Here is a 10,636-nt window from a genome sequence, read left to right on the forward strand (position 1 = left end):
CCCGTCACTGACGAAGAAGCCAAGGAGTTTTTGGCCGTAGTTAAGGCCAGCGAATATAATGTGGTGGAACAGTTACGAAAATCACCGGCGCAGATCTCTCTACTGGAATTGCTTCAGACATCTGTCAAGCACTAGAAATCCCTCATGAAAGTATTAAGTGAAGTACATGTCTCTGAAACTATTGAGCATGACAAACTCGAGGAATTTGTCAGTACCATCCTTCTAAAGGATCAAATGGCATTTTTCGATGAAGAGATTCCCGAGGAGGGTAGAGGACACACCAAGGGCCTTTACATATCGGTTAAGTGCAACGCATCTCACGTCGCTCGAGTGCTGATTGACAACGGATCTGCTCTTAACATATGTCCATTAGCGACACTTGTCGCCTTAAAATAGAGAGATCATGGATCCAGTACCCAAGACTTGTTCGAGCATTCGATGGAACAAAGAAGGAAACAGTGGGAGAGATCGAGCTCGACATTCAAATTGGCCCAACCGTATTCAAAATTTTGTTCCAGGTGATGGATATCCCCACTATGTTCAATTTCCTCTTAGGGCGCCCATGGATCCACGTCGCAAGAGCAGTACCTTCAAGCCTCCACCAAAGTTTGAAGTTCATGGTTGGAGGAAAAATGATCACGGTCCGAGGAGAAGATCACCGCATCTACCACGAGATGGCCATCCCTTATGTTGAACCTAGTGACAAAAATGAAGCCAGTTATCAATCGTTCGAGCTTATGTCTACTATACACGAAACTCGAGGGACTTTGCCCCTCGTTCCCGAGGTATCAAGCGCTGCAATCATGGTAGGAAAAATCATGGTTGGACACGATTTCATTCCAGGACAAGGGCTTGGTAGGAGAGGCCAGGGCATTCGTCAGCCTATTGAAGCTCGGAGAAGACCCTATACTATCGGTTTGGGATATTCCCCAGATAGAAAAGCAAAGAAAAAAGTCAGCCTTGTATATCCCCGTCTCGAGGAAACTTTCCCAGGCCCAGCCAAGATGATGCATGAGGAAGAGGAAGTGGATACTCCAAAATGGTTCAACCCCAAAAGTGTGAAATTGCCCATAACCCAGAAGACACAACTTGGCCCTCACTTATAAAAAGGAGGGGCCATATGACATGACCACCATGTTCGAGGATATTTTCATAGGTGCCATTGAGGAAGAGCAATTAGAAGAGACAGCGATAACTTCTCGTTCATCCAGCTTCGACACCAAGTCGAAGAATTACGTGAGGCTGTATCATTTCATTTGAGAAAACTTGCTCAAGCTACCCGTGCATTCCGTTCGTCACAATGAGGAGCTGGTGATAAATGAAGGGACCCTACCGACACGACTTGGCGAGGGGCACGGCTACCCTTATCCCAAGAAGCACACGACCATATTCGCCTCTTCCTAAATCAATGGCCATTATTTTCCCCATCCTCCTAGAGCAAGGGATAATCGGCAGAGAATTGAACCATCCTACCCCCGAGTACTTCCTTGATTATGATCCATCCAAGCAATGCGATTACCATTTAGGGGAATTAGGACACTCGCTAGATGATTGCACCATCCTGAGAGACAAGGTCCAAGATCTTTTGGATGCTGGGGTATTCACCTTCCGCTCTCCATGGCTGTGTTTTGGCAATGATCACCTCCTCGTGGTACCCAAAGACCCGTACCATGTTCCCGAGCATGCTAAGGAGGCGCATAAAGGAGAAGCAATCATAGACACTTTGGGCCAACCAAGTGGTAAATTTGACTACTATGTCAATTATTCAATTCCCCAAAGTTTCTATGATCATCACCACAACATCGTCCCTGATGGATGGGGAGACGTGGATGATCTGAAATCCATAAAGCCGGGAGCACAAGGAGACATGGCTGGCAACTGGTATGAAGACTTCTTCGTGGACGCTATTAACGAAGGACCATCGGGGAAATGGGTGCAGACCCGCTCGAGTAGAATCCTTTTAACTCCTCTCGCATACTCCCATACGTGGGAGCTTGTACATATTTCTTAAAGTCTAGCTTGCTTTGTTTTCAACAACAGTTCCACTCAAGGAACTATTTTTGAAACCACCCTGTAAATCCGTCTACTAATAAATAAAGTTGAAAACATTTTGAGGGCATGAGGAGACACACCAAACCGGCCCGTTGATGATAGCCAACCGTCAAATGAAAGAAGAAATCTGAGGCCCGGGTCTCCTCATGTTTCCTTGTCTTTAATCTTTAAAAGCAATTTATCACCTTTTCAAAAGAAAGAAGCATGCATACTACTAACCTTATTTATTCCCTTAGCCTTTCTACTCTATGACACGAGAATAATCTAGCTGCAGGCGAGGGTATGGGAACGGTCCAAACCAACATCGTAAGTAGCTATGATAGCAATTCTGATGACTCAGATGATGATTTTGATGATTCCGATGAAATTCAATGGAATTGGAAGCATCACGAAGAAACAAGGCCTCTTACTACTGAAGACACCATCATTGTCAATTTAGGCAAAGACTGAGAAGATCCAAGGGAGATAAAGATTGGCGCGAACCTTCGAAGAAGAAGCTGCAAGCTTAATTGCCCTCCTAAAGAGATATCAAGATGTATTCGCATGGTCTTATGCCGATATGCCAGGCCTTGATCCAATGATCGTGGAGCATAGCTTGCCAACCAACCCTGATGTGGCCCCTAAGAAGCAGCGGCTAAGAAGAGCTAAGCCTGAATTGTCAAAAAAGATTGAAGAAGAAGTAATGAAGCTCCTGGCAGTAGGCTTCCTCGAAGTCTCGCAATATCCTAGTTGGGTGGCAAACATTGTACCAGTGAAGAAGAAAGATGGTCGAATCCGGATTTGTGTCGACTACCGTGATTTGAACAAAGCAAGCCCAAAGGATGATTTCCCACTACCTCACATAGACGTTCTTGTGGATAGTACCGCTGGATTCAAACTTTTCTCTTTCATGGATGGGTTCTCGGGATACAACCAAATAAAAATGAAGGAGGAAGACAAGGAAAAGACGGCATTCATTACTCCATGGGGAACTTTTCACTATAAGGTCATGCCTTTTGGCCTGAAAAACGCTGGAGCAACTTACCAACGTGCCATGGTCACCCTTTTCCATGACATGATGCATAAAGAAATTGAAGTATATGTCGATGACATGATCGCCAAAACCAGACATGGAGAAGACCATGTGAAGACCTTGGAAAAATTATTCGATCGACTTCGCCAGTTCAAGTTGTGCTTGAACCCAGCAAAATGTGTGTTCGGGGCAACCTCTGGCAAATTACTTGGATTCATTGTGAGCTGTAAAGGGATAGAAGTGGACCCGTCAAAAACTAAAGCGATATTTGAGATGCCTCCTCCCTCGACTGTGAAAGAAGTCCGGAGCCTCCTGGGAAGATTAAATTACATTGCGCGATTCATTTCCCAGCTCTCCGAAACTGCAAAACCTTTCTTTAAACTTCTCAAGAAAGATGCACAGATCGAATGGGATGATGACTGCCGACTGGCGTTTGAAAATTTAAAGCGGTACTTGATGAAACCCCCGGTTTTAGTACCCCGACTCAGACACCCTTTGACCCTCTACCTTACCATCAACGGTGAATCCCTAGGTGCAATGTTGGCACGTAAAGGACCCCATGATGGGAAGGAACGAGCCATTTACTATTTGAGTAAAAAGTTCACCACATAGAACAAAACTACTCCAAATCGAAAAGACCCGTGCTGCATTGGTATGGGTGTTGCACGAGACTCCGGCAAATATACCTTGCATTACAGACATTCCTTGTAACCGAGAGTGACCCAATCAAGTATTTGCTTGGTTGCCCGGCCTTGGTGGGAAAATTGGCCAAATGGCAAATCCTAATCTCGAATTCGACATCCAGTGATGTCGCAAAAATCAGTTAAAGGTCGGGTGATTGCTGATATGTTAGCAGATTGTCCTAAAGAAGTAGGCGATGATCATTCCCCAAATGACCGAATCTCAGCAGTAGAAGAGGACACGTGGACTATGTTTTTTGATGGAGCTGTAAATTTGTCAGGTTCAGGCACTGGGGCGGTCTTGATATCCCCAAATGGGCAACATTATCTTGTGGCTGCAAAATTGATGTTTCCATGCACCAACAATATAGCTGAATATGAAGCATGCATCCTCGGCCTACAAGCGGCTATTGGAATGGAAGTGTCAAAACTAAAAGTGTTCGGTGACTCCGCCTTAATTTTCCTCCAGACTGTGGGCGAGTGGGAGACAAGAGATGCCAAACTAGTGCCTTATCACGACTACTTGGAAGAATTGGTAGAAGAATTCCAGGACATCTCATTTGAATACCTACCTAGAATTCATAACCGTTCTTTGTTGATGCACTAGCAACACTATCATCCATGTTACAAGTAAGCGAAAGGGTTAGAAGTAGAGCCTTTGAAAATTGAAGTCTTGACAAGACAGCCCACCGCATGACTATAACTAAAGAACCCGATGGGAAACCCTGGTATTACGACATCATGAAATACATCCAAAAGTAGGAATTCCCTAAAGAAAGCACTCCCTCTGATCGAAAATACCTTATGAAAATGGCTTCGAGGTTCTTCGTCAGCGGTGAAAATTTGTACAAAAGATCATATAACTCAATCTTGCTAAGGTGTGTGGATGCAAATGAAGCCACACAAATAATGCAAGAAATACATGGGGGAGTATGTGGCCCTCACATGAATGGACGTATGTTGGCCAAGAAAATAATGAGATTGGGTTATTATTGGTTCCCTTTGAGAGTGATTGTGCTCAGCATGTGCGAAGCTGTCATCGTTGTCAGATTCACGGGGACAAGATAAATGTCCCTCCAACTGAATTGCATCAGTTATCTGAGCCGTGGCCATTTTCAATGTGGGGCATCGATGTAATTGGCCCAATCAATCCAAAGGCATCAAATGGGCACCGATTCATTTTGGTCGCAATCGACTACTTCTCAAAATGGATCGAGGCTGCATCCTATGCAAGCGTGAACGCATGAAACGTTATGAAATTCATCAGACGTGACATAATTGCCCGTTATGGCGTACCGGAAGCTATCATCACCGACAATGGGTCAAACTTGAACAACAAGTTGATTGATCAATTGTTTTTTGAGTTCAAAATCCAACATCTGAACTAGTCCCGTTATCATCCACAAATGAATGGAGCCGTGGAAGCCGCCAACAAGAACATCAAGAAAATCCTATCCAAGACAGCTGAAAACTACCGCAACCGGCATGAGAGGTTACCCTTCGCACTAACAAAGATATCGAACTTCGATTCGAACCTCCACCGGGGCAACGCCTTTTTCCTTGGTTTATGGCATGGAGGCGGTTTTGCTGTGGAAGTAGAAATCCCGTCCTTGCGAATTTTATCCCGGGCGGGATTGTCCAAGGAAGAATGGACGCAACAAAGGCTCGAACAATTGAATATGGTCGACGAAAAACGACTGAAAGCCCTATGTCATGGTCAGTGTTACCAGCAAAGGGTAGCTCGATCATTCAATCAAAAGGTACGACCCAAGCACTTCGAGGTAAATGAGCTAGTCTTGAGAAAGACGCTGCCAATCTTTCCAGAGCTCGGAGGCAAGTTCGCCCCAAATTACAGGGGTCCTTATGTAATAAAGAAGATACTCCCTGGAGGAGCCTTGATTCTGACTGAAATGGATGGGCGGGAATTCTCCAAACCAGTTAATTCCGATGCTGTAAAAAAGTACTACCCTTGAAAGATGTTTATTGTCTGGCATTGCCAAGCACTCTCTATCGAATGAAAATGCTTATGCACCTTTATATATGAGTGATGTATTTACACCATCATGAAAAATGTGTGTTTGACTCAATGGAGAAAAATGAATGGTGATGACCAGTCTTTAAGGAAGTGTCATAAATCAAGAAGCAAACTCGATGGCATAACTTGAACAAATCAACATTACCTGTGCAAACGCATAAGAGTAATCCTGTCAATTTTGCCCACTCGGTGTAAAGGATGCATCATCGGGAACCGGGTTTGGTTAAAAGAAACCTTTGTCCGAGTCAACAATCTTAGAATCTGGAAGCCTCACTTCTTGTTCCGACACATGCTCTTGCAAGAAGTAATTGCCATTAGAGAATTGGAGGTTTTGATTGTCCATCTAGATTCCATAGAAGCTTGAGGTACATGACTTTGCCCGATCAAGGCGAAGGAAAAATTCCACGAAGAAAAGCATTGAAGATGAATCAACAACCAGCAATCATGCATACATGGTCACAAGTGAGGAAGGCCAATCGAAAGAAAGCATTGAAATGTAAAAGAGGCCGTCATCGACATTCAAACTTCCCTAAGAACCAACACAAATAAACTTTGGGGAAAAGGTAATTTGGCATCATTTCTAACACTCACTCTTTGAATTCCGAACTCATATTGACAGGAAACATTGGAATTCAAGAGCTAAATGATGGTTAAACAAGGCAAACCAAGTGATCCAAGCAAGGTACAAAAAACTGGCCTCGTCAAACAAAGATGCCCGATTAGATTCCCAACCCCGGCTGATCATTCATGTGTCATATCCTAATCAATAGGGACAACCATCGACACCCCTTTGTGAATAACCCTTTTGATGTTCAAGGCTTCAAAAACAAAATACTATGAGAGGCATGTTGACCTTTAAAGCTACCAAGAAGGTCTTTTTGAGCCAAAAAACCATTCACTTATTTTGAAGAGTCCAAACTCATTCATCATATTTAAAATAGGGACAACCATCGACGTCCATTTGCGAATAACCCTTTTTTTACAAATGGATTTTTTGCATGATGATTTTGTTTTGAAGAGTTCAGACTCCATCATATTCAAAATCATGTCATTCCATTGAGAATTATTAGAATAGACGAGGCTAAATGAAGAATACAAGATTAATTGAGCATGCTAGATGAGGCGTGTCAGAATGATGAAAGGCAAGCCATATCCTACACACAGTCCCCCATCTATACACTTGTGAGATGAGTGCAGAAGATTCCATGGCTGCAGGGTAAAGAGTTCTCTCGCGAATGGTACGATAACCAAAATAGTGAGAGGCATTCCATCGCTCACCCCATTGAGCCCCATACATTGGTGAAGCTTCTCTCATACCCCCGTCAAGAACAACCCCTACACCGGGGCAGATTAGAAGCAAAGCAGCATCACAAGGTGAGAAGAGAGATAGAAATTTTCTTGCTCGCACTTGCATCAATCTTTGGGTGTCTTTATTGCATATGAACACTCACATTAATTTAAGTGCCCTAGAGTCATGAAGAGCAATTCTTTCTTTACGCACTTGTATTCATTGTACAACCCAATTGAGTCTGTAAATTCATCCTCACATGGAGGACAAAGCAGAAGTTACTACCATTTAAGCAACATAATCAAAAGCGCCGACAAAAGATGAAGACTCAAGAGTCAACAAAGGCGTTTGCTTGAACTTGTCAAGATCACCTCTCAAGCAACAAGAATGAAAAAACATGAGCATAAAAAAGCAAGTGTACCTGGTAAAAGCAAGGTCAATGCCCATAAATGAAGAACTGGAATAAAAATAAAGGCATGAAAAAAAGTGTGCCTGGTAAAAGCAAGGCCAATGCCCCCGATCAAAAATGCAGCCAAGAAAATGTTGTTGTGGTCCATAGAACCTCCATTTCGACGATAAGAAAGACTAGTGACAAATGCCAAGGCAATCACGAACTCTACCTTCTTACACATGAATCAAGCCTACGTTGCATCCCATTGTAAAAGTCTCTTAGACTAGGGGCACTTCAATTAATGTAGGATTTCATATGTCTATAAGCATCGCTCGAAGAAGTACGAGCAAGATTACTCTATCTCTTTTCGTAGGGTTCTTGACTTGTAAACCCGGAGATGATCGTGCAACATTTTGTCCATGAGCCTTCAACCTTGATGGTCCCCTTTGATGAGCTATTAACCAAGAACTTCATCACAGTTTCAACAAAGACCTCTCACATTGGTAAAGTCGTACCGTTTGCGAGAATACTCGGACCCCGCCGACATGATGACAGTGAGATAGTGTGGTCCTTATGAATCCTGCATCAATGGTCAGGATAGCCTTTTCCATGAGAGTGAGCGAAAAGTCCTTTCAAACTAAAAGTCCCTCATCTGGCATGCTCGAGACATCTACATTCTAAATGAAGGTTGTCTTTCAAAATCTTCCCCCAAGTGGAAATCAAAAGATGCAAACCGACAAAATTATCATGCATGAATCTCATTTGAACTCATGAATTTATAGCATATACAATCATGTGTGCATATATGCAAATAGCGAGACATACTCTTAGAGATCGAGATATTGCCGGGTAAGCATATTCCTATCCACATTTGTCTTAAGGTACCTACCCTTGTCTAGGTACTCTCTTCTTGACACTCAACCTATTCGAGTTGTCCTTAGCATCCCATTGTGATTGATACTATTTCGACCAAGTATCCCTTTATCGTTGAATACTTAATGCTGTCTTAGCATCCCATTGTCTTTGAGTACCGGCCACCGTCCGGATACTCCCTTTTCCTGACACTCGACTTATTCGAGTTGTCCCAAGAGTATTAATACTTGTGACTGACCAAGTATCTCTTGGAATACCTACTGCTGTCTAGGTATCCCCATATCGTCAAGTACCCACCGTTGTCCAGGTACTTCCTTTTCATGACACTTAACTTGCCCAAGTTGTCCCCAAATATAGCAGCTGTTCAAGCATTCCACTACTTTGTGTGCCAGCGCCTACCCAGGTATGCTTCCTTACACTTGGACCAACTGAGTGGTCCCAGGTTGTATCATTAAATACTTGTGTTCATCCAAGTATTCCAGTACTTTGTACACCTGTGGCTATCCAGGTGTTCCACCCCTTTTAAGTACCTACGGCCATCCAGGTAAGCCTCGTGCTACATTCAAATTCCCAATTACCAGGAGGTGAGAGACCTTCACGAATATCCCAGGTACGCTCTCGATATTTCTAATTACCAGGAGGTGAGTACGCCCTCGATATTTCCAACTACCAGGAGGTGAGAGACCTTCATGAATATCCAAGGTACATCCTCGATATTCCCAATTACCAAGAGGTGAGAGACCTTCATAAATATCCAAGGTACATCCTCGATATTTCCACACGAATATCTCAGGTATGTCCTCAATATTCCATGCACCAAGAGTTTGTACCTGTGATCGTCCAGGTACCCCTTCGATACTTGCAAACGTCCAAGTATCCCCCAAGAATTCATAATTGTGATCATCCAAATACCCCTTCAATGCCTATGGTCAGCCAAATACCCATTTCGACGCATGCGAAGGCCCAAACATCCTTCATGTTAGTACTTGTGAATATCCAGGTACTCTTTGATATGCTTGTGAATGTCCAGGTATCTTCCAGAATTGATGCTCTGAAAAAGGTCGGCGCATCCTCCCGAGAAAGGTCGGGTTCCAACTAGTGTCTTCGACAGAAGTCAGACGCCCCACAAATTGATGCCCTGAGAAAGGTCGGCGCATCCTCCCGAGAAAGGTCGGGTTCCAACTAGTGTCTTTGACAGAAGTCAGACACCTCAACAAAACAGATGCCCCCGAGAAAGGTCGGCGCATCCTCCCGAGAAAGGTCGGGTTCCGGCGGTGTCTTCGACAAAAGTCGGACGCCCCCACAAATCGATGCCCCGAGAAAGGTCGGCGCATCCTCCCGAGAAAGGTCGGGTTCCAACTAGTGTCTTTGACAGAAGTCAGACACCCCAACAAAACAGATGCCCTGAGAAAGGTTGGCGCATCCTCCCAAGAAAGGTCGGGTTCCAACCGGTGTCTTCGACGAAGTCAGACGCCCCACAAATCGATGCCCTAAGAAAGGTCGGCGCATCCTCCCGAGAAAGGTCGGGTTCCAACTGGTGTCTTCGACAGAAGTCAAACGCCCCACAAATCGATGCCCTGAGAAAGGTCGGTGCATCCTCCCGAGAAAGGTCGGGTTCCAACCCGTGTCTTTGACAGAAGTCAGACACCCCAGCAAAACAGATGCTCTGAGAAAGGTCGGCTCATCTCCCGAGAAAGGTCGGGTACCAACTGGTGTCCTTGATACAAATCAGGCACCCACAAATGAGATGCCCTGAGAAAGGTCGGTGCATCTCTCGTCAAGGCGACCGAAGAAAGGTTCGAGTTCTAGACAAATCATGGATTGTTTTAACAGGCGACCGAAGAATGGTTCGGGTCCGAGACAAACCACTGATTACTCCAGCAGGCGACCGAAGAATGGTTCGGGTCCTAAAGGAGCAATCTCCCGTCAAGGCGACCGAAAAAAGGTTCGGGTCCTAGACAAATCATTGATTGTTTTAACAGGCGACCGAAGAATGGTTCGAGCCCTGGAAAAGCAACCTCTTCATATCACCAGGTAAGATGACGCCTTGATACTTGCCAAAACTCGGGGTTCACACCCTATCTCACTCACTCCCGGTAAGTAACTACATGTATCTTCTTATCTGTCTTAGTATATGTAAAGTTATATTGCTCTTTTTCCGCATAGAATAATAAGTCCCAAATAAAATATAATCTACTACTCGTGCATGAAAAATTTAGGCATCAGTTTGTCTTTGAATGCAACCTCTGCGAACTCACCTTCAAAGAGGGGCAGCTTTTGACACCTAAATTTCGTTTTTAATTAA

Source organism: Eucalyptus grandis, chromosome 4 (assembly GCF_016545825.1).
Source record: "Eucalyptus grandis isolate ANBG69807.140 chromosome 4, ASM1654582v1, whole genome shotgun sequence".
NCBI classification, from domain to species: Eukaryota; Viridiplantae; Streptophyta; class Magnoliopsida; order Myrtales; family Myrtaceae; genus Eucalyptus; species Eucalyptus grandis.